Source organism: Colletes latitarsis, chromosome 1 (genome assembly GCF_051014445.1).
Source record: "Colletes latitarsis isolate SP2378_abdomen chromosome 1, iyColLati1, whole genome shotgun sequence".
Lineage (NCBI taxonomy): Eukaryota > Metazoa > Arthropoda > Insecta > Hymenoptera > Colletidae > Colletes > Colletes latitarsis.
Window position 1 is genome coordinate 3,868,106 of NC_135134.1, and position 27,660 is coordinate 3,895,765.

Genomic DNA, 27,660 nt, shown 5'->3' on the forward strand with positions numbered 1-27,660 from the left:
GCTGCCCACATCAGACACATACTTACGCATTCTCCACATACTTGTTAATCAGATCCTGGATTTTTTCTGATTTGGATCACGTAGTAATGTGGTACCACACTGAAACAGTCCATTAAACCAGGTTTCGATCAATATTTTTGAGGGTAACGCATGTTAGGTCTAGGTTAGGCCTGGAATTTTCTCTCATCAGACACATACTTTCGCATTCTCCACATACTTGTTGAACAGATCCTGGGTTTTTTCTGGTTTGGATCACGTAGTAATGTGGTACCACACTGAAAGAGTCCATTAAACCTGGTTTCGATCAATATTTTAGAGGATAACGCATGTTAAGTCTTGGTTAGTTCTGGGATTTGCCCTCGTCGGGCTCATACTTTCGCATTCTTCACATACTAGTTGTGCAGATCCTGGGTTTTCTTCTGGTTTGGATCACGTAGTAATGTGGTACCACATTGAAACAGTCGATTAAACCTGGTCTTGATAAATATTTTAGAGGATAACGCATGTTAGGTCTGGGTTAGGTCTTGGATTTGCCCTAATCAGGCTCCTAATTTCGCATATTTCTCATACTTGTTGAACAGATTCTGGGTTTTTCTGGTTTGGATCACGTAGTAATGTGGTACCACGCAGATACTGTCCATTAAACCTGGTTTCGATCAATATTGAAGAGGGCAACGCATGTTAGGTCTGGGATAGGTCTGGGATTTGCCCTCTTCAGTCTCATAGTTTCGCGCTTTTCACATACTTGTTGAACAGATCCTGGGTTTTTTCTGGTTTGGATCACGTAGTAATGTGGTACCACACTGAAACATTCAATTAAATCTGGTCTTGATAAATATTTTAGAGGATAACGCATATTAGGTCTGGGTTAGGTCAAGGATTTGCCCTCAGCGGGCTCATACTATCGCATATCTCTCATACTTGATGGCTAGATCCTGGGCTTTTTCTGGATTGGATCAGGTAGTAATGTGGTATCACACTGAAACATTCAATTAAACCTGGTTTTGATCAATATTCTAGAGGATAACGCATGTTATGTCTAGGTTAGGCCTGGGATTTGCCCTCATCAGACACATACTTTCGCATTCTCCACATACTTGTTGAACAGATCCTGGGTTTTTTCTGGTTTGGATCACGTAGTAATGTGGTACCACACTGAAACATTCAATTAAATCTTGTCTGGATAAATATATTAGAGGATAGCGCATGTTAGGTCTGGGTTAGGTCTAGGATTTGCCCTCAGCGGGCTCATACTATCGCATATTTCTCATACTTGATGGCTAGATCCTGGGCTTTTTCTGGATTGGATCAGGTAGTAATGAGGTATCACACTGAAACATTCAATTAAACCTGGTTTCGATCAATATTTTAGCGGATAACGCATGTTATGGATGGGTTAGGCCTGGGATTTGCCATCATCAGACACATACTTTCGCATTCTCCACATACTTGTTGAACAGATCCTGGGTTTTTTCTGGTTTGGATCACGTAGTAATGTGGTACCACACTGAAACAGTCCATTAAACCTGGTTTCGATCAATATTTTAGAGGATAACGCATGTTATGTCTGGGATAGGCCTGGGATTTGCCCTCGTCAGGCTCATACTTTCGCATTCTCCACATACTTGTTGACCAGATCCTGGGTTTATTCTGGATTGGATCACGTAGTAATGTGGTACCACACTGAAACAGTCGATTAAACCTGGTCTTGATAAATATTTTACAGGATTACGCATGTTAGGTCTGGGTTAGGTCTAGGATTTGCCCTAATCAGGGTACTAATTTCGCATATTTCTCATACTTCATGGCTAGATCCTGGGCTTTTTCTGGATTGGATCACGTAGAAATGTGGTACCACACTGAAACAGTAAATTAAGCCCGGTTTCGATCAATATTTTAGAGAATAACGCATGTTAGGTCTTGGTTAGGTCTGGAAATTGCCCTCATCAAGGTCATACTTTCGCATTTTTCACATACTTGTTGAACAGATACTGGGTTTTTTCTGGTTTGGATCACGTAGTAATGTGGTACCACACTGAAACATTCAATTAAATCTGGTCTTGATAAATATTTTAGAGGATAACACATGTTAGGTCTTTGTTAGGCCTGGGATTTTCCCTCATCAGACACATACTTTCGCATTCTCCACATACTTGCTGAACGGATCCTGGGTTTTTTCTGCTTTGGATCACGTAGTAAGGCGGTACCACACTGAAACATTCAATTAAACCTGGTTTCGATCAATATTTTTGAGGATAACGCATGTTAGGTCTGGGTTAGGTCTAGGATTTCCCCTCAGCGGGCTCACAATTTCGCATATTTCTCAAACTCCATGGCTCGATCCTGGGCTTTTTCTGGATTGGATCACGTAGTAATGTGGTACCACACTGATACAGTAAATTGAACCTGGTTTCGATCAATATTTTAGAGGATAACGCAAGTTAGGTCTGGGATAAGTCCGGGATTTGCCCTCTTCAGGCTCATAGTTTCGCGTTTTTCACATACTTGTTGAACAGATTCTGGGTTTTTTCTGGTTTGGATCACGTAGTAATGTGGTACCACACTGAAACAGTCCATTAAACCTGGTTTTGATCAATATTTTAGAGGATAACGCATGTTATGTCTGGGATAGGTCTGGGATTTGCCCTCTTCAGGCTCATAGTTTCGCGTTTTTCACATACTTGTTGAACAGATTCTGGGTTTTTCTGGTTTGGATCACGTAGTAATGTGGTACCACGCAGATACTGTCCATTAAACCTGGTTTCGATCAATATTGAAGAGGGCAACGCATGTTAGGTCTGGGATAGGTCTGGGATTTGCCCTCTTCAGTCTCATAGTTTCGCGTTTTTCACATACTTGTTGAACAGATTCTGGGTTTTTTCTGGTTTGGATCACGTAGTAATGTGGTACCACACTGAAACAGTCCATTAAACCTGGTTTTGATCAATATTTTAGAGGATAACGCATGTTATGTCTGGGATAGGTCTGGGATTTGCCCTCTTCAGGCTCATACTTTCGCATTCTTCACATACTAGTTGTACAGATCCTGGGTTTTGTTCTGGTTTGGATCACGTAGTAATGTGGTACCACACTGAAACAGTCCATTAAACCTGGTTTCGATCAATATTTTAGAGGATAACGCATGTTAAGTCTTGGTTAGTTCTGGGATTTGCTCTCATCAGGCTCGTACTTTCGCATTCTTCACATACTAGTTGTAAAGATCCTGGGTCTTTTTCTGGTTTGGATCACGTAGTAATGTGGTACCACACTGAAACAGTCGATTAAACCTGGTCTTGATAAATATTTTAGAGGATAACGCATGTTAGGTCTGGGTTAGGTTTAGGATTTGCCCTAATCAGGCTCCTAATTTCGCATATTTCTCATAGTTGATGGCCAGATTCTGGGCTTTTTCTGGTTTGGATCACGTTGTAATGTGGTACCACACTGAAACAGTCGATTAAAGCAGGTTTCGGTCAATATTTTGGATGATAACGCAAGTTATGTCTGGGATAGGTCTGGGCTTTGCCCTCGTCAGGCTCATACTTTCGCATTCTTCACATACTAGTTGTACAGATCCTGGGTTTTTCTGGTTTGGATCACGTAGTAATGTGGTACCACACTGAAACAGTCCATTAAACCAGGTTTCGATCAATATTTTTGAGGGTAACGCATGTTAGGTCTAGGTTAGGCCTGGGATTTTCCCTCATCAGACACATACTTTCGCATTCTTCACATACTTGTTGAACAGATTCTGGTTTTTTTCTGGTTTGGATCACGTAGTAATGTGGTACCACACCGAAACAGTCCATTAAACCTGGTTTCGATCAATATTTTAGAGGGTAACGCATGTTATGTCTGGGATAGGTCTGGGATTTGCCCTCGTCAGGCTCATACTTTCGCATTCTTCACATACTAGTTGTACAGATCCTGGGTTTTTCTGGTTTGGATCACGTAGTAATGTGGTACCACACTGAAACAGTCCATTAAACCAGGTTTCGATCAATATTTTTGAGGGTAACGCATGTTATGTCTGGGATAGGTCTGGGATTTGCCCTCTTCAGGCTCATAGTTTCGCGTTTTTCACATACTTGTTGAACAGATTCTGGGTTTTTCTGGTTTGGATCACGTAGTAATGTGGTACCACACTGAAACAGTCCACTAAACCTAGTTTCGATCAATATTTTAGAGGATGACGCACGTTAGGACTAGGTTAGGCCTGGGATTTGCGTTCATCAGGGTCATACTTTCGCGTTTTTCACATACTTGTTGAACAGATCCCTGGCTCATTCTGGTTTGGATCATGTACTAATGTGGTACCACACTGAAACAGTCCATTAAACCTGGTTTGGATCAATATTTTAGAGGATAACGCATGTTATGTCCAGGTTAGGTCTGGGATTTGCTCTCATCAGGCTCATACTTTCGCATTCTTCACATACTAGTTGTACAGATCCTGGGTTTTGTTCTGGTTTGGATCACGTAGTAATGTGGTACCACACTGAAACAGTCCATTAAACCTGGTTTCGATCAATATTTTAGAGGATAACGCATGTTAAGTCGTGGTTAGTTCTGGGATTTGCTCTCATCAGGCTCGTACTTTCGCATTCTTCACATACTAGTTGTAAAGATCCTGGGTCTTTTTCTGGTTTCGATCACGTAGTAATGTGGTACCACACTGAAACAGTCGATTAAACCTGGTCTTGATAAATATTTTAGAGGATAACGCATGTTAGGTCTGGGTTAGGTTTAGGATTTGCCCTAATCAGGCTCCTAATTTCGCATATTTCTCATACTTCATGGCTAGATCCTGGGCTTTTTCTGGATTGGATCACGTAGTAATGTGGTACCACACTGAAACAGTCCATTAAACCTGGTTTCGATCAATATTTTAGAAGATAACGCATGTTATGTCTGGGATAGGTCTGGGATTTGCCCTCATCAGGCTCATAGTTTCGCGTTTTTCACATACTTGTTCAACAGATTCTGGTTTTTTTCTTGTTTGGATCACGTAGTAATGTGGTACCACACCGAAACAGTCCATTAAACCTGGTTTCGATCAATATCTTTGAGGGTAACGCATGTTAGGTCTAGGTTAGGCCTGGGATTTTCCCTCATCAGACACATACTTTCGCATTCATCACATACTTGTTGAACGGATCCTGGGTTTTTTCTGGTTTGGATCACGTAACAATGTGGTACCACACTGAAACAGTCCATTAAACCTGGTTTCGATCAATGTTTTAGAGGATAACGCATGTTAGGTCTGGGATAGGTCTGGGATTTGCCCTCATCAGGGTCATATTTTCGCAATTTTCACATAATTGTTGAACAGATTCCTGGCTTTTTCTGGATTGGATCAGGTAGTAATGTGGTATCACACTGGAACAGTCCATTAAACCTGGTTTCGATCAATATTTTAGAGGATAACGCATGTTATGTCTGGGATAGGTCTGGGATTTTGTCCTCATCAGGCTCATAGTTTCGCGTTTTTCACATACTTGTTGAACAGATCCTGGGTTTTTCTGGTTTGGATCACGTAGTAATGTGGTACCACACTGAAACAGTCCATTAAACCTGGTTTCGATCAATATTTTAGAGGATAACGCATGTTAAGTCTTGGTTAGTTCTGGGATTTGCTCTCATCAGGCTCGTACTTTCGCATATTTCTGATAGTTGATGACCAGATGCTGGGCTTTTTCTGGTTTGGATCACGTAGTTGTGTGGTACCACACTGAAACAGTCCATTAAACCTGGTTTCGATCAATATTTTAGAGGATAACGCATGTTAAGTCTTGGTTAGTTCTGGGATTTGCTCTCATCAGGCTCGTAATTTCGCATATTTCTGATGGTTGATGACCAGATTCTGGGCTTTTTCTGGTTTGGATCACGTAGTTGTGTGGTACCACAACGAAACAGTCGATTAAAACAGGTTTCGGTCAATATTTTAGATGATAACGCAAGTTATGTCTGGGATAGGTCTGGGATTTGCCCTCGTCAGGCTCATACTTTCGCATTTTTCACATACTTGTTGAACAGATCCTGGGTTTTTTCTGGTTTGGATCACGTAGTAATGTGGTACCACACTGAAACATTCAATTAAATCTAGTCTTGATAAATATTTTAGAGGATAACGCATGTTAGGTCTGGGTTAGGTCTAGGATTTGCCCTCAGCGGGCCCATACTATCGCATATTTCTCATACTTGATTGCTAGATCCTGGGCTTTTTCTGGTTTGGATCAGGTAGTAATGTGGTATCACACTGGAACATTCAATTATACCTGGTTTCGATCAATATTTTAGAGGATAACGCATGTTATGTCTAGGTTAGGCCTGGGATTTGGCCTCAGCGGGCTCATACTATCGCATATTTCTCATACTTGATGGCTAGATCCTGGGCTTTTTCTGGATTGGATCAGGTAGTAATGAGGTATCACACTGAAACATTCAATTATACCTGGTTTCGATCAATATTTTAGAGGATAACGCATGTTATGTCTAGGCTAGACCTGGGATTTGCCCTCATCAGGCTCATAGTTTCGAGTTTTTCACATACTTGTTGAACAGATCCTGGGTTTTTCTGGTTTGGATCACGTAGTAATGTGGTACCACACTGAAACAGTCCATTAAACCTGGTTTCGATCAATATTTTAGAGGATAACGCATGTTATGTCTGGGATACGTCTGGGATTTTGCCCTCATCAGGCTCATAGTTTCACGTTTTTCACATACTTGTTGAACAGATCCTGGGTTTTTCTGGTTTGGATCACGTAGTAATGTGGTACCACACTGAAACAGTCCATTAAACCTGGTTTCGATCAATATTTTAGAGGATAACGCATGTTAAGTCTTGGCTAGTTCTGGGATTTGCTCTCATCAGGCTCGTACTTTCGCATATTTCTCGTAGTTGATGGCCAGATTCTGGGCTTTCTCTGGTTTGGATCACGTAGTAATGTGGTACCACACTGAAACAGTCGATTAAAGCAGGTTTCGGTCAATATTTTAGGTGATAACGCATGTTATGTCTGGGATTGGTCTGGGCTTTGCCCTCGTCAGGCTCATACTTTCGCATTCTTCACATACTTGTTGAACAGATCCCTGGCTTTTTCTGGTTTGGATCACGTAGTAATGTAGTACCACACTGAAACAGTCGCTTAAACCTGGTTTCGATCAATATTTTAGAGGATAACGCATGTTATGTCTAGGTTAGGCCAGGGATTTGCCCTCACCAGGCTCAAACTTTCGCATATTTCTCATACTGGATGGCTATATCCTGGGCTTTTTCTGGATTGGATCACGTACTAATGTGGTACAACACTGAAACAGTCCATTAAACCTGGCTTCGATCAATATTTAAGAGAATAACGCATGTTAGGTCTAGGTTAGGTCTGGGATTTGCTCTCATCAGGCTCGTACTTTCGCATATTTCTCATAGCTGATGGCCAGATTCTGGGCTTTTTCTGGCTTGGATCACGTAGTAATGTGGTTCCACACTGAAACAGTCGATTAAAACAGGTTTCGGTCAATATTTTAGAGGATAACGCATGTTATGTCTGGGATAGGCCTGGGATTTGCCATCATCAGACACATACTTTCGCATTCTCCACATACTTGTTGAACAGATCCTGGGTTTTTTCTGGTTTGGATCACGTAGTAATGGGGAACCACACTGAAACAGTCCATTAAACCTGGTTTTGATCAATATATTAGAGGATAACGCATGTTATGTCTGGGATAGGTCTGGGATTTTGCCCTCATCAGGCTCATAGTTTCGCGTTTTTCACATACTTGTTGAACAGATCCTGGGTTTTTCTGGTTTGGATCACGTAGTAATGTGGTACCACACTGAAACAGTCCATTAAACCTGGTTTCGATCAATATTTTAGAGGATAACGCATGTTATGTCTGGGATAGGTCTGGGATTTTGCCCTCATCAGGCTCATAGTTTAGCGTTTTTCACATACTTGTTGAACAGATCCTGGGTTTTTCTGGTTTGGATCACGTAGTAATGTGGTACCACACTAAAACATTCAATTAAATCTGGTTTCGATCAATATTTTAGAGGATAACGCATGTTAGATCTGGGTTAGGTCTAGGATTTGCCCTCAGCGGGCTCATACTATCGCATATTTCTCATACTTGATTGCTAGATCCTGGGCTTTTTCTGGATTGGATCAGGTAGTAATGTGGTATCACACTGGAACATTCAATTATACCTGGTTTCGATCAATATTTTAGAGGATAACGCATGTTATGTCTAGGTTAGGCCTGGGATTTGCCCTCAGCGGGCTCATACTATCGCATATTTCTCATACTTGATGGCTAGATCCTGGGCTTTTTCTGGATTGGATCAGGTAGTAATGAGGTATCACACTGAAACATTCAATTATACCTGGTTTCGATCAATTTTTTAGAGGATAACGCATGTTATGTCAAGGCTATCCCTGGGCTTTGCCCTCGTCAGGCTCATACTTTCGCGTTTTTCACATACTTGTTGAACAGATCCTGGGTTTTTCTGGTTTGGATCACGTAGTAATGTGGTACCACACTGAAACAGTCGCTTAAACCTGGTTTCGATCAATATTTTAGAGGATAACGCATGTTATGTCTAGGTTAGGCCAGGGATTTGCCCTCATCAGGCTCAAACTTTCGCATATTTCTCATACTGGATGGCTATATCCTGGGCTTTTTCTGGATTGGATCACGTACTAATGTGGTACAACACTGAAACAGTCCATTAAACCTGGCTTCGATCAATATTTAAGAGAATAACGCATGTTAGGTCTAGGTTAGGTCTGGGATTTGCTCTCATCAGGCTCGTACTTTCGCATATTTCTCATAGATGATGACCAGATTCTGGGCTTTTTCTGGTTTGGATCACGTAGTAATGTGGTTCCACACTGAAACAGTCGATTAAAACAGGTTTCGGTCAATATCTTAGAGGATAACGCATGTTATGTCTGGGATAGGCCTGGGATTTGCCATCATCAGACACATACTTTCGCATTCTCCACATACTTGTTGAACAGATCCTGGGTTTCTTCTGGTTTGGATCACGTAGTAATGGGGAACCACACTGAAACAGTTCATTAAACCTGCTTTTGATCAATATATTAGAGGATAACGCATGTTATGTCTGAGATAGGTATGGGATTTTGCCCTCATCAGGCTCATAGTTTCGCGTTTTTCACATACTTGTTGAACAGATCCTGGGTTTTTCTGGTTTGGATCACGTAGCAATGTGGTACCACACTGAAACAGTCCTTTAAACCTGGTTTCGATCAATATTTTAGAGGATAACGCATGTTATGTCTGGGATAGGTCTGGGATTTTGCCCTCATCAGGCTCATAGTTTCGCGTTTTTCACATACTTGTTGAGCAGATCCTGGGTTTTTCTGGTTTGGATTACGTAGTAATGTGGTACCACACTGAAACAGTCCATCAAACCTGGTTCCGATCAATATTTTAGAGGATAACGCATGTTAAGTCTTGGTTAGTTCTGGGATTTGCTCTCATCAGGCTCGTACTTTCGCATATTTCTGATAGTTGATGACCAGATCCTGGGTTTTTTCTGGTTTGGATCACGTAGTAATGTGGTACCACACTGAAACATTCAATTAAATCTGGTCTTGATAAATATTTTAGAGGATAACGCATGTTAGGTCTGGGTTAGGTCTAGGATTTGCCCTCAGCGGGCTCATACTATCGCATATTTCTCATACTTGATTGCTAGATCCTGGGCTTTTTCTGGATTGGATCAGGTAGTAATGTGGTATCACACTGGAACATTCAATTATACCTGGTTTCGATCAATATTTTAGAGGATAACGCATGTTATGTCTAGGTTAGGCCTGGGATTTGCCCTCAGCGGGCTCATAGTTTCGCGTTTTTCACATACTTGTTGAACAGATCCTGGGTTTTTCTGGTTTGGATCACGTAGTAATGTGGTACCACACTGAAACAGTCCATTAAACCTGGTTTCGATCAATATTTTAGAGGATAACGCATGTTAAGTCTTGGTTAGTTCTGGGATTTGCTCTCATCAGGCTCGTACTTTCGCATATTTCTGATAGTTGATGACCAGATTCTGGGCTTTTTCTGGTTTGGATCACGTAGTTGTGTGGTATCACACTGAAACATTCAATTATACCTGGTTTCGATCAATATTATAGACGATAACGCATGTTATGTCTAGGCTAGGCCTGGGATTTGCCCTCATCAGGCTCATAGTTTCGCGTTTTTCACATACTTGTTGAACAGATCCTGGGTTTTTCTGGTTTGGATCACGTAGTAATGTGGTACCACACTGAAACAGTCCATTAAACCTGGTTTCGATCAATATTTTAGAGGATAACCCATGTTATGTCTGGGATACGTCTGGGATTTTGCCCTCATCAGGCTCATAGTTTCACGTTTTTCACATACTTGTTGAACAGATCCTGGGTTTTTCTGGTTTGGATCACGTAGTAATGTGGTACCACACTGAAACAGTCCATTAAACCTTGTTTCGATCAATATTTTAGAGGATAACGCATGTTAAGTCTTGGTTAGTTCTGGGATTTGCTCTCATCAGGCTCGTACTTTCGCATATTTCTCATAGTTGCTGGCCAGATTCTGGGCTTTCTCTGGTTTGGATCACGTAGTAATGTGGTACCACACTGAAACAGTCGATTAAAGCAGGTTTCGGTCAATATTTTAGGTGATAACGCAAGTTATGTCTGGGATTGGTCTGGGCTTTGCCCTCGTCAGGCTCATACTTTCGCATTCTTCACATACTTGTTGAACAGATCCCTGGCTTTTTCTGGTTTGGATCACGTAGTAATGTGGTACCACACTGAAACAGTCGCTTAAACCTGGTTTCGATCAATATTTTAGAGAATAACGCATGTTATGTCTAGGTTAGGCCAGGGATTTGCCCTCATCAGGCTCAAACTTTCGCATATTTCTCATACTGGATGGCTATATCCTGGGCTTTTTCTGGATTGGATCACGTACTAATGTGGTACAACACTGAAACAGTCCATTAAACCTGGCTTCGATCAATATTTAAGAGAATAACGCATGTTAGGTCTAGGTTAGGTCTGGGATTTGCTCTCATCAGGCTCGTACTTTCGCATATTTCTCATAGCTGATGACCAGATTCTGGGCTTTTTCTGGTTTGGATCACGTAGTAATGTGGTTCCACACTGAAACAGTCGATTAAAACAGGTTTCGGTCAATATCTTAGAGGATAACGCATGTTATGTCTGGGATAGGCCTGGGATTTGCCATCATCAGACACATACTTTCGCATTCTCCACATACTTGTTGAACAGATCCTGGGTTTCTTCTGGTTTGGATCACGTAGTAATGGGGAACCACACTGAAACAGTTCATTAAACCTGCTTTTGATCAATATATTAGAGGATAACGCATGTTATGTCTGAGATAGGTATGGGATTTTGCCCTCATCAGGCTCATAGTTTCGCGTTTTTCACATACTTGTTGAACAGATCCTGGGTTTTTCTGGTTTGGATCACGTAGCAATGTGGTACCACACTGAAACAGTCCTTTAAACCTGGTTTCGATCAATATTTTAGAGGATAACGCATGTTATGTCTGGGATAGGTCTGGGATTTTGCCCTCATCAGGCTCATAGTTTCGCGTTTTTCACATACTTGTTGAGCAGATCCTGGGTTTTTCTGGTTTGGATTACGTAGTAATGTGGTACCACACTGAAACAGTCCATCAAACCTGGTTCCGATCAATATTTTAGAGGATAACGCATGTTAAGTCTTGGTTAGTTCTGGGATTTGCTCTCATCAGGCTCGTACTTTCGCATATTTCTGATAGTTGATGACCAGATCCTGGGTTTTTTCTGGTTTGGATCACGTAGTAATGTGGTACCACACTGAAACATTCAATTAAATCTGGTCTTGATAAATATTTTAGAGGATAACGCATGTTAGGTCTGGGTTAGGTCTAGGATTTGCCCTCAGCGGGCTCATACTATCGCATATTTCTCATACTTGATTGCTAGATCCTGGGCTTTTTCTGGATTGGATCAGGTAGTAATGTGGTATCACACTGGAACATTCAATTATACCTGGTTTCGATCAATATTTTAGAGGATAACGCATGTTATGTCTAGGTTAGGCCTGGGATTTGCCCTCAGCGGGCTCATAGTTTCGCGTTTTTCACATACTTGTTGAACAGATCCTGGGTTTTTCTGGTTTGGATCACGTAGTAATGTGGTACCACACTGAAACAGTCCATTAAACCTGGTTTCGATCAATATTTTAGAGGATAACCCATGTTATGTCTGGGATACGTCTGGGATTTTGCCCTCATCAGGCTCATAGTTTCGCGTTTTTCACATACTTGTTGAACAGATCCTGGGTTTTTCTGGTTTGGATCACGTAGTAATGTGGTACCACACTGAAACAGTCCATTAAACCTGGTTTCGATCAATATTTTAGATGATAACGCATGTTAAGTCTTGGTTAGTTCTGGGATTTGCTCTCATCAGGCTCGTACTTTCGCATATTTCTGATAGTTGATGACCAGATTCTGGGCTTTTTCTGGTTTGGATCACGTAGTTGTGTGGTATCACACTGAAACATTCAATTATACCTGGTTTCGATCAATATTATAGACGATAACGCATGTTATGTCTAGGCTAGGCCTGGGATTTGCCCTCATCAGGCTCATAGTTTCGCGTTTTTCACATACTTGTTGAACAGATCCTGGGTTTTTCTGGTTTGGATCACGTAGTAATGTGGTACCACACTGAAACAGTCCATTAAACCTGGTTTCGATCAATATTTTAGAGGATAACCCATGTTATGTCTGGGATACGTCTGGGATTTTGCCCTCATCAGGCTCATAGTTTCACGTTTTTCACATACTTGTTGAACAGATCCTGGGTTTTTCTGGTTTGGATCACGTAGTAATGTGGTACCACACTGAAACAGTCCATTAAACCTTGTTTCGATCAATATTTTAGAGGATAACGCATGTTAAGTCTTGGTTAGTTCTGGGATTTGCTCTCATCAGGCTCGTACTTTCGCATATTTCTCATAGTTGCTGGCCAGATTCTGGGCTTTCTCTGGTTTGGATCACGTAGTAATGTGGTACCACACTGAAACAGTCGATTAAAGCAGGTTTCGGTCAATATTTTAGGTGATAACGCAAGTTATGTCTGGGATTGGTCTGGGCTTTGCCCTCGTCAGGCTCATACTTTCGCATTCTTCACATACTTGTTGAACAGATCCCTGGCTTTTTCTGGTTTGGATCACGTAGTAATGTGGTACCACACTGAAACAGTCGCTTAAACCTGGTTTCGATCAATATTTTAGAGAATAACGCATGTTATGTCTAGGTTAGGCCAGGGATTTGTCCTCATCAGGCTCAAACTTTCGCATATTTCTCATACTGGATGGCTATATCCTGGGCTTTCTCTGGATTGGATCACGTACTAATGTGGTACAACACTGAAACAGTCCATTAAACCTGGCTTCCATCAATATTTAAGAGAATAACGCATGTTAGGTCTAGGTTAGGTCTGGGATTTGCTCTCATCAGGCTCGTACTTTCGCATATATCTCATAGCTGATGGCCAGATTCTGGGCTTTTTCTGGTTTGGATCACGTAGTAATGTGGTTCCGCACTGAAACAGTCGATTAAAACAGGTTTCGGTCAATATTTTAGAGGATAACGCATGTTATGTCTGGGATTGGCCTGGGATTTGCCATCATCAGACACATACTTTCGCATCCTCCACATACTTGTTGAACAGATCCTGGGTTTTTTCTGGTTTGGATCACGTAGTAATGGGGAACCACACTGAAACAGTCCATTAAACCTGGTTTTGATCAATATATTAGAGGATAACGCATGTTATGTCTGGGATAGGTATGGGATTTGCCCTCTTCAGGCTCATAGTTTCGCGTTTTTCACATACTTGTTGTACAGATTCTGGGTTTCTTCTGGTTTGGATCACGTAGTAATGTGGTACCACACTGAAACAGTCCATTAAACCTGGTTTCGATCAATATTTTAGAGGAGAACGCATGTTATGTCTGGGATAGGTCTGGGATTTTGCCCTCATCAGGCTCATAGTTTCGCGTTTTTCACATACTTGTTGAACAGATCCTGGGTTTTTCTGGTTTGGATCACGTAGTAATGTGGTACCACACTGAAACAGTCCATTAAACCTGGTTTCGATCAATATTTTAGAGGATAACCCATGTTATGTCTGGGATACGTCTGGGATTTTGCCCTCATCAGGCTCATAGTTTCGCGTTTTTCACATACTTGTTGAACAGATCCTGGGTTTTTCTGGTTTGGATCACGTAGTAATGTGGTACCACACTGAAACAGTCCATTAAACCTGGTTTCGATCAATATTTTAGATGATAACGCATGTTAAGTCTTGGTTAGTTCTGGGATTTGCTCTCATCAGGCTCGTACTTTCGCATATTTCTGATAGTTGATGACCAGATTCTGGGCTTTTTCTGGTTTGGATCACGTAGTTGTGTGGTATCACACTGAAACATTCAATTATACCTGGTTTCGATCAATATTATAGACGATAACGCATGTTATGTCTAGGCTAGGCCTGGGATTTGCCCTCATCAGGCTCATAGTTTCGCGTTTTTCACATACTTGTTGAACAGATCCTGGGTTTTTCTGATTTGGATCACGTAGTAATGTGGTACCACACTGAAACAGTCCATTAAACCTGGTTTCGATCAATATTTTAGAGGATAACCCATGTTATGTCTGGGATACGTCTGGGATTTTGCCCTCATCAGGCTCATAGTTTCACGTTTTTCACATACTTGTTGAACAGATCCTGGGTTTTTCTGGTTTGGATCACGTAGTAATGTGGTACCACACTGAAACAGTCCATTAAACCTTGTTTCGATCAATATTTTAGAGGATAACGCATGTTAAGTCTTGGTTAGTTCTGGGATTTGCTCTCATCAGGCTCGTACTTTCGCATATTTCTCATAGTTGCTGGCCAGATTCTGGGCTTTCTCTGGTTTCGATCACGTAGTAATGTGGTACCACACTGAAACAGTCGATTAAAGCAGGTTTCGGTCAATATTTTAGGTGATAACGCAAGTTATGTCTGGGATTGGTCTGGGCTTTGCCCTCGTCAGGCTCATACTTTCGCATTCTTCACATACTTGTTGAACAGATCCCTGGCTTTTTCTGGTTTGGATCACGTAGTAATGTGGTACCACACTGAAACAGTCGCTTAAACCTGGTTTCGATCAATATTTTAGAGGATAACGCATGTTATGTCTAGGTTAGGCCAGGGATTTGTCCTCATCAGGCTCAAACTTTCGCATATTTCTCATACTGGATGGCTATATCCTGGGCTTTTTCTGGATTGGATCACGTACTAATGTGGTACAACACTGAAACAGTCCATTAAACCTGGCTTCCATCAATATTTAAGAGAATAACGCATGTTAGGTCTAGGTTAGGTCTGGGATTTGCTCTCATCAGGCTCGTACTTTCGCATATATCTCATAGCTGATGGCCAGATTCTGGGCTTTTTCTGGTTTGGATCACGTAGTAATGTGGTTCCGCACTGAAACAGTCGATTAAAACAGGTTTCGGTCAATATTTTAGAGGATAACGCATGTTATGTCTGGGATTGGCCTGGGATTTGCCATCATCAGACACATACTTTCGCATTCTCCACATACTTGTTGAACAGATCCTGGGTTTTTTCTGGTTTGGATCACGTAGTAATGGGGAACCACACTGAAACAGTCCATTAAACCTGGTTTTGATCAATATATTAGAGGATAACGCATGTTATGTCTGGGATAGGTATGGGATTTGCCCTCTTCAGGCTCATAGTTTCGCGTTTTTCACATACTTGTTGTACAGATTCTGGGTTTCTTCTGGTTTGGATCACGTAGTAATGTGGTACCACACTGAAACAGTCCATTAAACCTGGTTTCGATCAATATTTTAGAGGAGAACGCATGTTATGTCTGGGATAGGTCTGGGATTTTGCCCTCATCAGGCTCATAGTTTCGCGTTTTTCACATACTTGTTGAACAGATCCTGGGTTTTTCTGGTTTGGATCACGTAGTAATGTGGTACCACACTGAAACAGTCCATTAAACCTGGTTTCGATCAATATTTTAGAGGATAACGCATGTTAAGTCTTGGTTAGTTCTGGGATTTGCTCTCATCAGGCTCGTACTTTCGCATATTTCTGATAGTTGATCACCAGATTCTGGGCTTTTTCTGGTTTGGATCACGTAGTAATGTGGTACCACACTAAAACATTCAATTAAATCTGGTCTTGATAAATATTTTAGAGGATAACGCATGTTAGGTCTGGGTTAGGTCTAGGATTTGCCCTCAGCGGGCTCATACTATCGCATATTTCTCATACTTGATGGCTAGATCCTGGGCTTTTTCTGGATTGGATCAGGTAGTAATATGGTATCACACTGAAACATTCAATTATACCTGGTTTCAATCAATATTTTAGAGGATAACGCATGTTATGTCTAGGTTAGGCCTGGGATTTGCCCTCATCAGACACATACTTTCGCATTCTCCACATACTTGTTGAACAGATCCTGGGTCTTTTCTGGTTTGGATCACGTAGTAATGTGGTACCACACTGAAACATTCAATTAAATCTGGTCTTGATAAATATATTAGAGGATAACGCATGTTAGGTCTGGGTTAGGTCTAGGATTTGCCCTGAGCGGGCTCATACTATCGCATATTTCTCATACTTGATGGCTAGATCCTGGGCTTTTTCTGGATTGGATCAGGTAGTAATATGGTATCACACTGAAACATTCAATTATACCTGGTTTCAATCAATATTTTAGAGGATAACGCATGTTATGTCTAGGTTAGGCCTGGGATTTGCCCTCATCAGACACATACTTTCGCATTCTCCACATACTTGTTGAACAGATCCTGGGTCTTTTCTGGTTTGGATCACGTAGTAATGTGGTACCACACTGAAACAGTCCATTAAACCTGGTTTCGATCAATATTTTAGAGGATAACGCATGTTATGTCTGGGATAGGTCAGGGATTTGCCCTCTTCAGGCTTATACTTTCGCGTTTTTCACATACTTGTTGAACAGATCCCTGGCTTTTTCTGGATTGGATCAGGTAGTAATGTGGTATCACACTGAAACAGTCCATTAAACCTGGTCTTGATAAATATTTTAGAGAATAACGCATGTTAGGTCTGGGTTAGGTCTAGGATTTGCCCTAATCAGGCTCCTAATTTCGCATATTTCTCATACTTCATGGCTAGATCCTGGGCTTTTTCTGGATTGGATCACGTAGTAATGTGGTACCACACTGAAACAGTCGATTAAAACAGGTTTCTGTGAATATTTTAGATGATAACGCAAGTTATGTCTGGGATAGATCTGGGATTTGCCCTCGTCAGGCTCATACTTTCGCATTCTTCACATACTAGTTGTACATATCCTGGGTTTTTCTGGTTTGGATCACGTAGTAATGTGGTACCACACTGAAACAGTCCATTAAACCTGGTTTCGATCAATATTTTTGAGGGTAACGCATGTTAGGTGTAGGTTAGGCCTGGGATTTGCCCTCGTCAGGCTCATAGTTTCGCGGTTTTCGCATACTTGTTGAACAGATCCTGGGTTTTTCTGGTTTGGATCACGTAGTAATGTGGTACCACACTGAAACAGTCCATTAAACCCGGTTTCGATCAATATTTTTGAGGGTAACGCATGTTAGGTCTAGGTTAAGCCTGGCATTTTCCCTCATCAGACACATACTTTCGCATTCTTCACATACTTGTTGAACAGATCCTGGGTTTTTTCTGGTTTAGATCACGTAGTAATGTGGCACCACACTGAAACAGTCCATTAAACCTGGTTTCGATCGATATTTTAGAGGATAACGCATGTTAAGTCTTGGTTAGTTCTGGGATTTGCTCTCATCAGGCTCGTACTTTCGCATATTTCTCATAGTTGATGACCAGATTCTGGCCTTTTTCTGGTTTGGACCACGTACTAATGTGGTACCACACTGAATCAGTCGATTAAAACAGGTTTCTGTCAATATTTTAGATGATAACGCAAGTTATGTCTGGGATAGGTCTGGGATTTGCCCTCGTCAGGCTCATTCTTTCGCATCCTTCACATACTAGTTGTACAGATCCTGGGTTTTTTTCCGTTTTGGATCACGTAGTAGTGTGGTACCACACTGAAACAGTCGATTAAACCTGGTCTTGATAAATATTTTACAGGATTACGCATGTTAGGTCTGGGTTAGGTCTAGGATTTGCCCTAATCAGGCTCCTAATTTCGCATATTTCTCATACTTCATGGCTAGATCCCGGGCTTTTTCTGGATTGGATCACGTAGTAATGTGGTACCACACTGAAACAGTAAATTAAACCTGGTTTCGATCAATATTTTAGAGGATAACGCAAGTTCGGTCTGGGATAGGTCCGGGATTTGCCCTCATCAGGGCCATATCTTCGCATTTTTCACATACTTGTTGAACAGATCCCTCGCTTTTTCTGGATTGAATCACGTAGTAATGTGGTACCACTCTGAAACAGTCCATTAAACCTGGTTTCGATCAATATTTTAAAGAATAACGCATGTTAGGTCTTGGTTAGGTCTGGGAATTGACCTCATCAAGGTCATACTTTCGCATTTTTCACATACTTGTTGAACAGATCCTGGGTTTTTTCTGGTTTGGATCACGTAGTAATGTGGTACCACACTGAAACATTCAATTAAATCTGGTCTTGATAAATATTTTAGAGGATAACGCATATTAGGTCTGGGTTAGGTCTAGGATTTGCCCTCAGCGGGCTCATACTATCGCATATTTCTCATACTTGGTGGCTAGATCCTGGGCTTTTTCTGGATTGGATCAGGTAGTAATGTGGTATCACACTGAAACATTCAATTAAACCTGGTTTCGATCAATATTCTAGAGGATAACGCATGTTATGTCTAGGTTAGGCCTGGGATTTGCCCTCATCAGACACATACTTTCGCATTCTCCACATACTTGTTGAACAGATCCTGGGTTTTTTCTGGTTTGGATCACGTAGTAATGTGGTACCACACTGAAACATTCAATTAAATCTTGTCTTGATAAATATATTAGAGGATAGCGCATGTTAGGTCTGGGTTAGGTCTAGGATTTGCCCTCAGCGGGCTCATACTATCGCATATTTCTCATACTTGATGGCTAGATCCTGGGCTTTTTCTGGATTGGATCAGGTAGTAATGTGGTATCACACTGAAACATTCAATTAAACCTGGTTTCGATCAATATTTTAGAGGATAACGCATGTTATGGTTGGGTTAGGCCTGGGATTTGCCATCATCAGACACATACTTTCGCATTCTCCACATACTTGTTGAACAGATCCTGGGTTTTTTCTGGTTTGGATCACGTAGTAATGTGGTACCACACTGAAACAGTCCATTAAACCTGGTTTCGATCAATATTTTAGAGGATAACGCATGTTATGTCTGGGATAGGTCTGGGATTTGCCCTCGTCAGGCTCATACTTTCGCATTCTCCACATACTTGTTGACCAGATCCTGGGTTTATTCTGGTTTGGATCACGTAGTAATGTGGTACCACACTGAAACAGTCCGTTAAACCTGGTTTCGATCAATATTTTAGAGGATAACGCATGTTATGTCTAGGTTGGGCCTGGGAGTTGCCCACATCAGACACATACTTACGCATTCTCCACATACTTGTTAATCAGATCCTGGGTTTTTTCTGATTTGGATCACGTAGTAATGTGGTACCACACTGAAACAGTCCATTAAACCAGGTTTCGATCAATATTTTTGAGGGTAACGCATGTTAGGTCTAGGTTAGGCCTGGAATTTTTCCCCATCAGACACATACTTTCGCATTCTCCACATACTTGTTGAACAGATCCTGGGTTTTTTCTGGTTTGGATCACGTAGTAATGTGGTACCACACTGAAAGAGTCCATTAAACCTGGTTTCGATCAATATTTTAGAGGATAACGCATGTTAAGTCTTGGTTAGTTCTGGGATTTGCCATCGTCGGGCTCATACTTTCGCATTCTTCACATACTAGTTGTACAGATCCTGGGTTTTCTTCTGGTTTGGATCACGTAGTAATGTGGTACCACACTGAAACAGTCGATTAAACCTGGTCTTGATAAATATTTTAGAGGATAACGCATGTTAGGTCTGGGTTAGATCTAGGATTTGCCCTAATCAGGCTCCTAATTTCGCATATTTCTCATACTTCATGGCTAGATCCTGCGCTTTTTCTGGATTGGATCACGTAGTAATGTGGTACCACACTGAAACGGTCCATTAAACCTGGTTTCGATCAATATTTTAGAGGATAACGCATGTTATGTCTGGGATAGGTCTGGGGTTTGCCCTCATCAGGCTCATAGTTTCGCGTTTTTCACATACTTGTTGAACAGATCCTGGGTTTTTCTGGTTTGGATCACGTAGTAATGTGGTACCACACTGAAACAGTCCATTAAACCTGGTGTCGATCAATATTTTAGAAGATAACGCATGTTAGGTCTTGGTTAGTTCTGGGATTTGCTCTGATCAGGCTCGGTCTTTCGCATATTTCTCATAGTTGATGGCCAGTTTCTGGGCGTTTTCTGGTTTGGATGACGTAGTAATGTGGTACCACACTGAAACAGTCCATTAAACCTGGTTTTGATCAATATTTTAGAGGATAACGCATGTTATGTCTGGGATAGGTCTGGGACTTGCCCACTTCAGGCACATAGTTTCGCGTTTTTCACATACTTGTTGAACAGATCCCTGGCTTTTTCTGGATTGGATCAGGTAGTACTGTGGTATCACACTGAAACAGTCCATTAAACCTGGTCTTGATAAATATTTTAGAGAATAACGCATGTTAGGTCTGGGTTAGGTCTGGGAATTGCCCTCATCAAGGTCATACTTTCGCATTTTTCACTTACTTGTTGAACAGATCCTGGGTTTTTTCTGGTTTGGATCACGTAGTAATGTGGTACCACACTGAAACATTCAATTAAATCTGGTCTTGATAAATATTTTAGAGGATAACGCATATTAGGTCTTGGTTAGGTCTAGGATTTGCCCTCAGCGGGCTCATACTATCGCATATTTCTCATACTTGATGGCTAGATCCTGGGCTTTTTCTGGATTGGATCAGGTAGTAATGTGGTATCACACTGAAACATTCAATTAAACCTGGTTTCGATCAATATTCTAGAGGATAACGCATGTTATGTCTTGGTTAGTTCTGGGATTTGCTCTGATCTGGCTCGGTCTTTCGCATATTTCTCATAGTTGATGGCCAGTTTCTGGGCGTTTTCTGGTTTGGATGACGTAGTAATGTGGTACCACACTGAAACAGTCCATTAAACCTGGTTTCGGTCAATATTTTAGAGGACAACGCATGGTATGTCTGGGATAGGCCTGGGATTTGCCATCATCAGACACATACTTTCGCATTCTCCACATACTTGTTGAACAGATCCTGGGTTTTTTCTGGTTTGGATCACGTAGTAATGTGGTACCACACTGAAACAGTCCATTAAACCTGGTTTTGATCAATATTTTAGAGGATAACGCATGTTATGTCTGGGATAGGTCTGGGATTTTCCCTCATCAGACACATACTTTCGCAGTCTCCACATACTTGCTGAACGGATCCTGGGTTTTTTCTGCTTTGGATCACGTAGTAAGGCGGTACCACACTGAAACATTCAATTAAACCTGGTTTCGATCAATATTTTAGAGGATAACGCATGTTATGGTTGGGTTAGGCCTGGGATTTGCCATCATCAGACACATACTTTCGCATTCTCCGCATACTTGTTGAACAGATCCTGGGTTTTCTCTGGTTTGGATCACGTAGTAATGTGGTACCACACTGAAACAGTCCATTAATCCTGGTTTCGATCAATATTTTAGAGGATAACGCATGTTATGTCTGGGATAGGTCTGGGATTTGCCCTCGTCAGGCTCATACTTTCGCATTCTCCACATACTTGTTGACCAGATCATGGGTTTATTCTGGATTGGATCACGTAGTAATGTGGTACCACACTGAAACAGTCGATTAAACCTGGTCTTGATAAATATTTTACAGGATTACGCATGTTAGGTCTGGGTCAGGTCTAGGATTTGCCCTAATCAGGCTCCTAATTTCGCATATTTCTCATACTTCATGGCTAGATCCTGGGCTTTTTCTGGATTGGATCACGTAGTAATGTGGTACCACACTGAAACAGTAAATTAAGCCTGGTTTCGATCAATATTTTAGAGAATAACGCATGTTAGGTCTTGGTTAGGTCTGGAAATTGCCCTCATCAAGGTCATACTTTCGCATTTTTCACATACTTGTTGAACAGATCCTGGGTTTTTTCTGGTTTGGATCACGTAGTAATGTGGTACCACACTGAAACATTCAATTAAATCTGGTCTTGATAAATATTTTAGAGGATAACACATGTTAGGTCTTTTTTAGGCCTGGGATTTTCCCTCATCAGACACATACTTTCGCATTCTCCACATACTTGCTGAACGGATCCTGGGTTTTTTCTGCTTTGGATCACGTAGTAAGGCGGTACCACACTGAAACATTCAATTAAACCTGGTTTCGATCAATATTTTTGAGGATAACGCATGTTAGGTCTGGGTTAGGTCTAGGATTTCCCCTCAGCGGGCTCACAATTTCGCATATTTCTCAAACTCCATGGCTCGATCCTGGGCTTTTTCTGGATTGGATCACGTAGTAATGTGGTACCACACTGATACAGTAAATTGAACCCGGTTTCGATCAATATTTTAGAGGATAACGCAAGTTAGGTCTGGGATAAGTCCGGGATTTGCCCTCTTCAGGCTCATAGTTTCGCGTTTTTCACATACTTGTTGAACAGATTCTGGGTTTTTTCTGGTTTGGATCACGTAGTAATGTGGTACCACACTGAAACAGTCCATTAAACCTGGTTTTGATCAATATTTTAGAGGATAACGCATGTTATGTCTGGGATAGGTCCGGGATTTGCCCTCTTCAGGCTCATAGTTTCGCGTTTTTCACATACTTGTTGAACAGATTCTGGGTTTTTCTGGTTTGGATCACGTAGTAATGTGGTACCACGCAGATACTGTCCATTAAACCTGGTTTCGATCAATATTGAAGAGGGCAACGCATGTTAGGTCTGGGATAGGTCTGGGATTTGCCCTCTTCAGTCTCATAGTTTCGCGTTTTTCACATACTTGTTGAACAGATTCTGGGTTTTTTCTGGTTTGGATCACGTAGTAATGTGGTACCACACTGAAACAGTCCATTAAACCTGGTTTCGATCAATATTCTAGAGGATAACGCATGTTATGTCTAGGTTAGGCCTGGGATTTGCCCTCATCAGACACATACTTTCGCATTCTCCACATACTTGTTGAACAGATCCTGGGTTTTTTCTGGTTTGGATCACGTAGTAATGTGGTACCACACTGAAACATTCAATTAAATCTTGTCTTGATAAATATATTAGAGGATAGCGCATGTTAGGTCTGGGTTAGGTCTAGGATTTGCCCTCAGCGGGCTCATACTATCGCATATTTCTCATACTTGATGGCTAGATCCTGGGCTTTTTCTGGATTGGATCAGGTAGTAATGTGAAATCACACTGAAACATTCAATTAAACCTGGTTTCGATCAATATTTTAGAGGATAACGCATGTTATGGTTGGGTTAGGCCTGGGATTTGCCATCATCAGACACATACTTTCGCATTCTCCACATACTTGTTGAACAGATCCTGGGTTTTTTCTGGTTTGGATCACGTAGTAATGTGGTACCACGCTGAAACAGTCCATTAAACCAGGTTTCGATCAATATTTTTGAGGGTAACGCATGTTAGGTCTAGGTTAGGCCTGGGATTTTCCCTCATCAGACACATACTTTCGCATTCTTCACATACTTGTTGAACGGATCCTGGGTTTTTTCTGGTTTGGATCACGTAGCAATGTGGTACCACACTGACACAGTCCATTAAACCTGGTTTCGATCAATATTTTAGAGGGTAACGCATGTTATGTCTGGGATAGGTCTGGGATTTGCCCTCGTCAGGCTCATACTTTCGCATTCTTCACATACTAGTTGTACAGATCCTGGGTTTTTCTGGTTTGGATCACGTAGTAAGGCGGTACCACACTGAAACATTCAATTAAACCTGGTTTCGATCAATATTTTAGAGGATAACGCATGTTATGGTTGGGTTAGGCCTGGGATTTGCCATCATCAGACACATACTTTCGCATTCTCCGCATACTTGTTGAACAGATCCTGGGTTTTCTCTGGTTTGGATCACGTAGTAATGTGGTACCACACTGAAACAGTCCATTAATCCTGGTTTCGATCAATATTTTAGAGGATAACGCATGTTATGTCTGGGATAGGTCTGGGTTTTGCCCTCGTCAGGCTCATACTTTCGCATTCTCCACATACTTGTTGACCAGATCATGGGTTTATTCTGGATTGGATCACGTAGTAATGTGGTACCACACTGAAACAGTCGATTAAACCTGGTCTTGATAAATATTTTACAGGATTACGCATGTTAGGTCTGGGTCAGGTCTAGGATTTGCCCTAATCAGGCTCCTAATTTCGCATATTTCTCATACTTCATGGCTAGATCCTGGGCTTTTTCTGGATTGGATCACGTAGTAATGTGGTACCACACTGAAACAGTAAATTAAGCCTGGTTTCGATCAATATTTTAGAGAATAACGCATGTTAGGTCTTGGTTAGGTCTGGAAATTGCCCTCATCAAGGTCATACTTTCGCATTTTTCACATACTTGTTGAACAGATCCTGGGTTTTTTCTGGTTTGGATCACGTAGTAATGTGGTACCACACTGAAACATTCAATTAAATCTGGTCTTGATAAATATTTTAGAGGATAACACATGTTAGGTCTTTGTTAGGCCTGGGATTTTCCCTCATCAGACACATACTTTCGCATTCTCCACATACTTGCTGAACGGATCCTGGGTTTTTTCTGCTTTGGATCACGTAGTAAGGCGGTACCACACTGAAACATTCAATTAAACCTGGTTTCGATCAATATTTTTGAGGATAACGCATGTTAGGTCTGGGTTAGGTCTAGGATTTCCCCTCAGCGGGCTCACAATTTCGCATATTTCTCAAACTCCATGGCTCGATCCTGGGCTTTTTCTGGATTGGATCACGTAGTAATGTGGTACCACACTGATACAGTAAATTGAACCCGGTTTCGATCAATATTTTAGAGGATAACGCAAGTTAGGTCTGGGATAAGTCCGGGATTTGCCCTCTTCAGGCTCATAGTTTCGCGTTTTTCACATACTTGTTGAACAGATTCTGGGTTTTTTCTGGTTTGGATCACGTAGTAATGTGGTACCACACTGAAACAGTCCATTAAACCTGGTTTTGATCAATATTTTAGAGGATAACGCATGTTATGTCTGGGATAGGTCCGGGATTTGCCCTCTTCAGGCTCATAGTTTCGCGTTTTTCACATACTTGTTGAACAGATTCTGGGTTTTTCTGGTTTGGATCACGTAGTAATGTGGTACCACGCAGATACTGTCCATTAAACCTGGTTTCGATCAATATTGAAGAGGGCAACGCATGTTAGGTCTGGGATAGGTCTGGGATTTGCCCTCTTCAGTCTCATAGTTTCGCGTTTTTCACATACTTGTTGAACAGATTCTGGGTTTTTTCTGGTTTGGATCACGTAGTAATGTGGTACCACACTGAAACAGTCCATTAAACCTGGTTTCGATCAATATTCTAGAGGATAACGCATGTTATGTCTAGGTTAGGCCTGGGATTTGCCCTCATCAGACACATACTTTCGCATTCTCCACATACTTGTTGAACAGATCCTGGGTTTTTTCTGGTTTGGATCACGTAGTAATGTGGTACCACACTGAAACATTCAATTAAATCTTGTCTTGATAAATATATTAGAGGATAGCGCATGTTAGGTCTGGGTTAGGTCTAGGATTTGCCCTCAGCGGGCTCATACTATCGCATATTTCTCATACTTGATGGCTAGATCCTGGGCTTTTTCTGGATTGGATCAGGTAGTAATGTGAAATCACACTGAAACATTCAATTAAACCTGGTTTCGATCAATATTTTAGAGGATAACGCATGTTATGGTTGGGTTAGGCCTGGGATTTGCCATCATCAGACACATACTTTCGCATTCTCCACATACTTGTTGAACAGATCCTGGGTTTTTTCTGGTTTGGATCACGTAGTAATGTGGTACCACGCTGAAACAGTCCATTAAACCAGGTTTCGATCAATATTTTTGAGGGTAACGCATGTTAGGTCTAGGTTAGGCCTGGGATTTTCCCTCATCAGACACATACTTTCGCATTCTTCACATACTTGTTGAACAGATTCTGGTTTTTTTCTGGTTTGGATCACGTAGTAATGTGGTACCACACCGAAACAGTCCATTAAACCTGGTTTCGATCAATATTTTAGAGGATAACGCATGTTATGTCTGGGATAGGTCTGGGATTTGCCCTCATCAGGCTCATAGTTCCGCGTTTTTCACTTACTTGTTGGACAGATCCTGTGTTTTTCTGGTTTGGATCACGTAGTAATGTGGTACCACACTGAAACAGTCCATTAAACCTGGTTTCGATCAATATCTTTGAGCGTAACGCATGTTAGGTCTAGGTTAGGCCTGGGATTTTCCCTCATTAGACACATACTTTCGCTGTCATCACATACTTGTTGAACGGATCCTGGGTTTTTTCTGGTTTGGATCACGTAGCAATGTGGTACCACACTGAAACAGTCCATTAAACCTGGTTTCGATCAATATTTTAGAGGGTAACGCATGTTATGTCTGGGATAGGTCTGGGATTTGCCCTCGTCAGGCTCATACTTTCGCATTCTTCACATACTAGTTGTACAGATCCTGGGTTTTTCTGGTTTGGATCACGTAGTAATGTGGTACCACACTGAAACAGTCCATTAAACCAGGTTTCGATCAATATTTTTGAGGGTAACGCATGTTATGTCTGGGATAGGTCTGGGATTTGCCCTCTTCAGGCTCATAGTTTCGCGTTTTTCACATACTTGTTGAACAGATTCTGGGTTTTTCTGGTTTGGATCACGTAGTAATGTGGTGCCACACTGAAACAGTCCACTAAACCTAGTTTCGATCAATATTTTAGAGGATGACGCACGTTAGGACTAGGTTAGACCTGGGATTTGCGTTCATCAGGGTCATACTTTCGCGTTTTTCACATACTTGTTGAACAGATCCCTGGCTCATTCTGGTTTGGATCATGTACTAATGTGGTACCACACTGAAACAGTCCATTAAACCTGGTTTGGATCAATATTTTAGAGGATAACGCATGTTATGTCCAGGTTAGGTCTGGGATTTGCTCTCATCAGGCTCATACTTTCGCATTCTTCACATACTAGTTGTACAGATCCTGGGTTTTGTTCTGGTTTGGATCACGTAGTAATGTGGTACCACACTGAAACAGTCCATTAAACCTGGTTTCGATCAATATTTTAGAGGATAACGCATGTTAAGTCGTGGTTAGTTCTGGGATTTGCTCTCATCAGGCTCGTACTTTCGTATTCTTCACATAC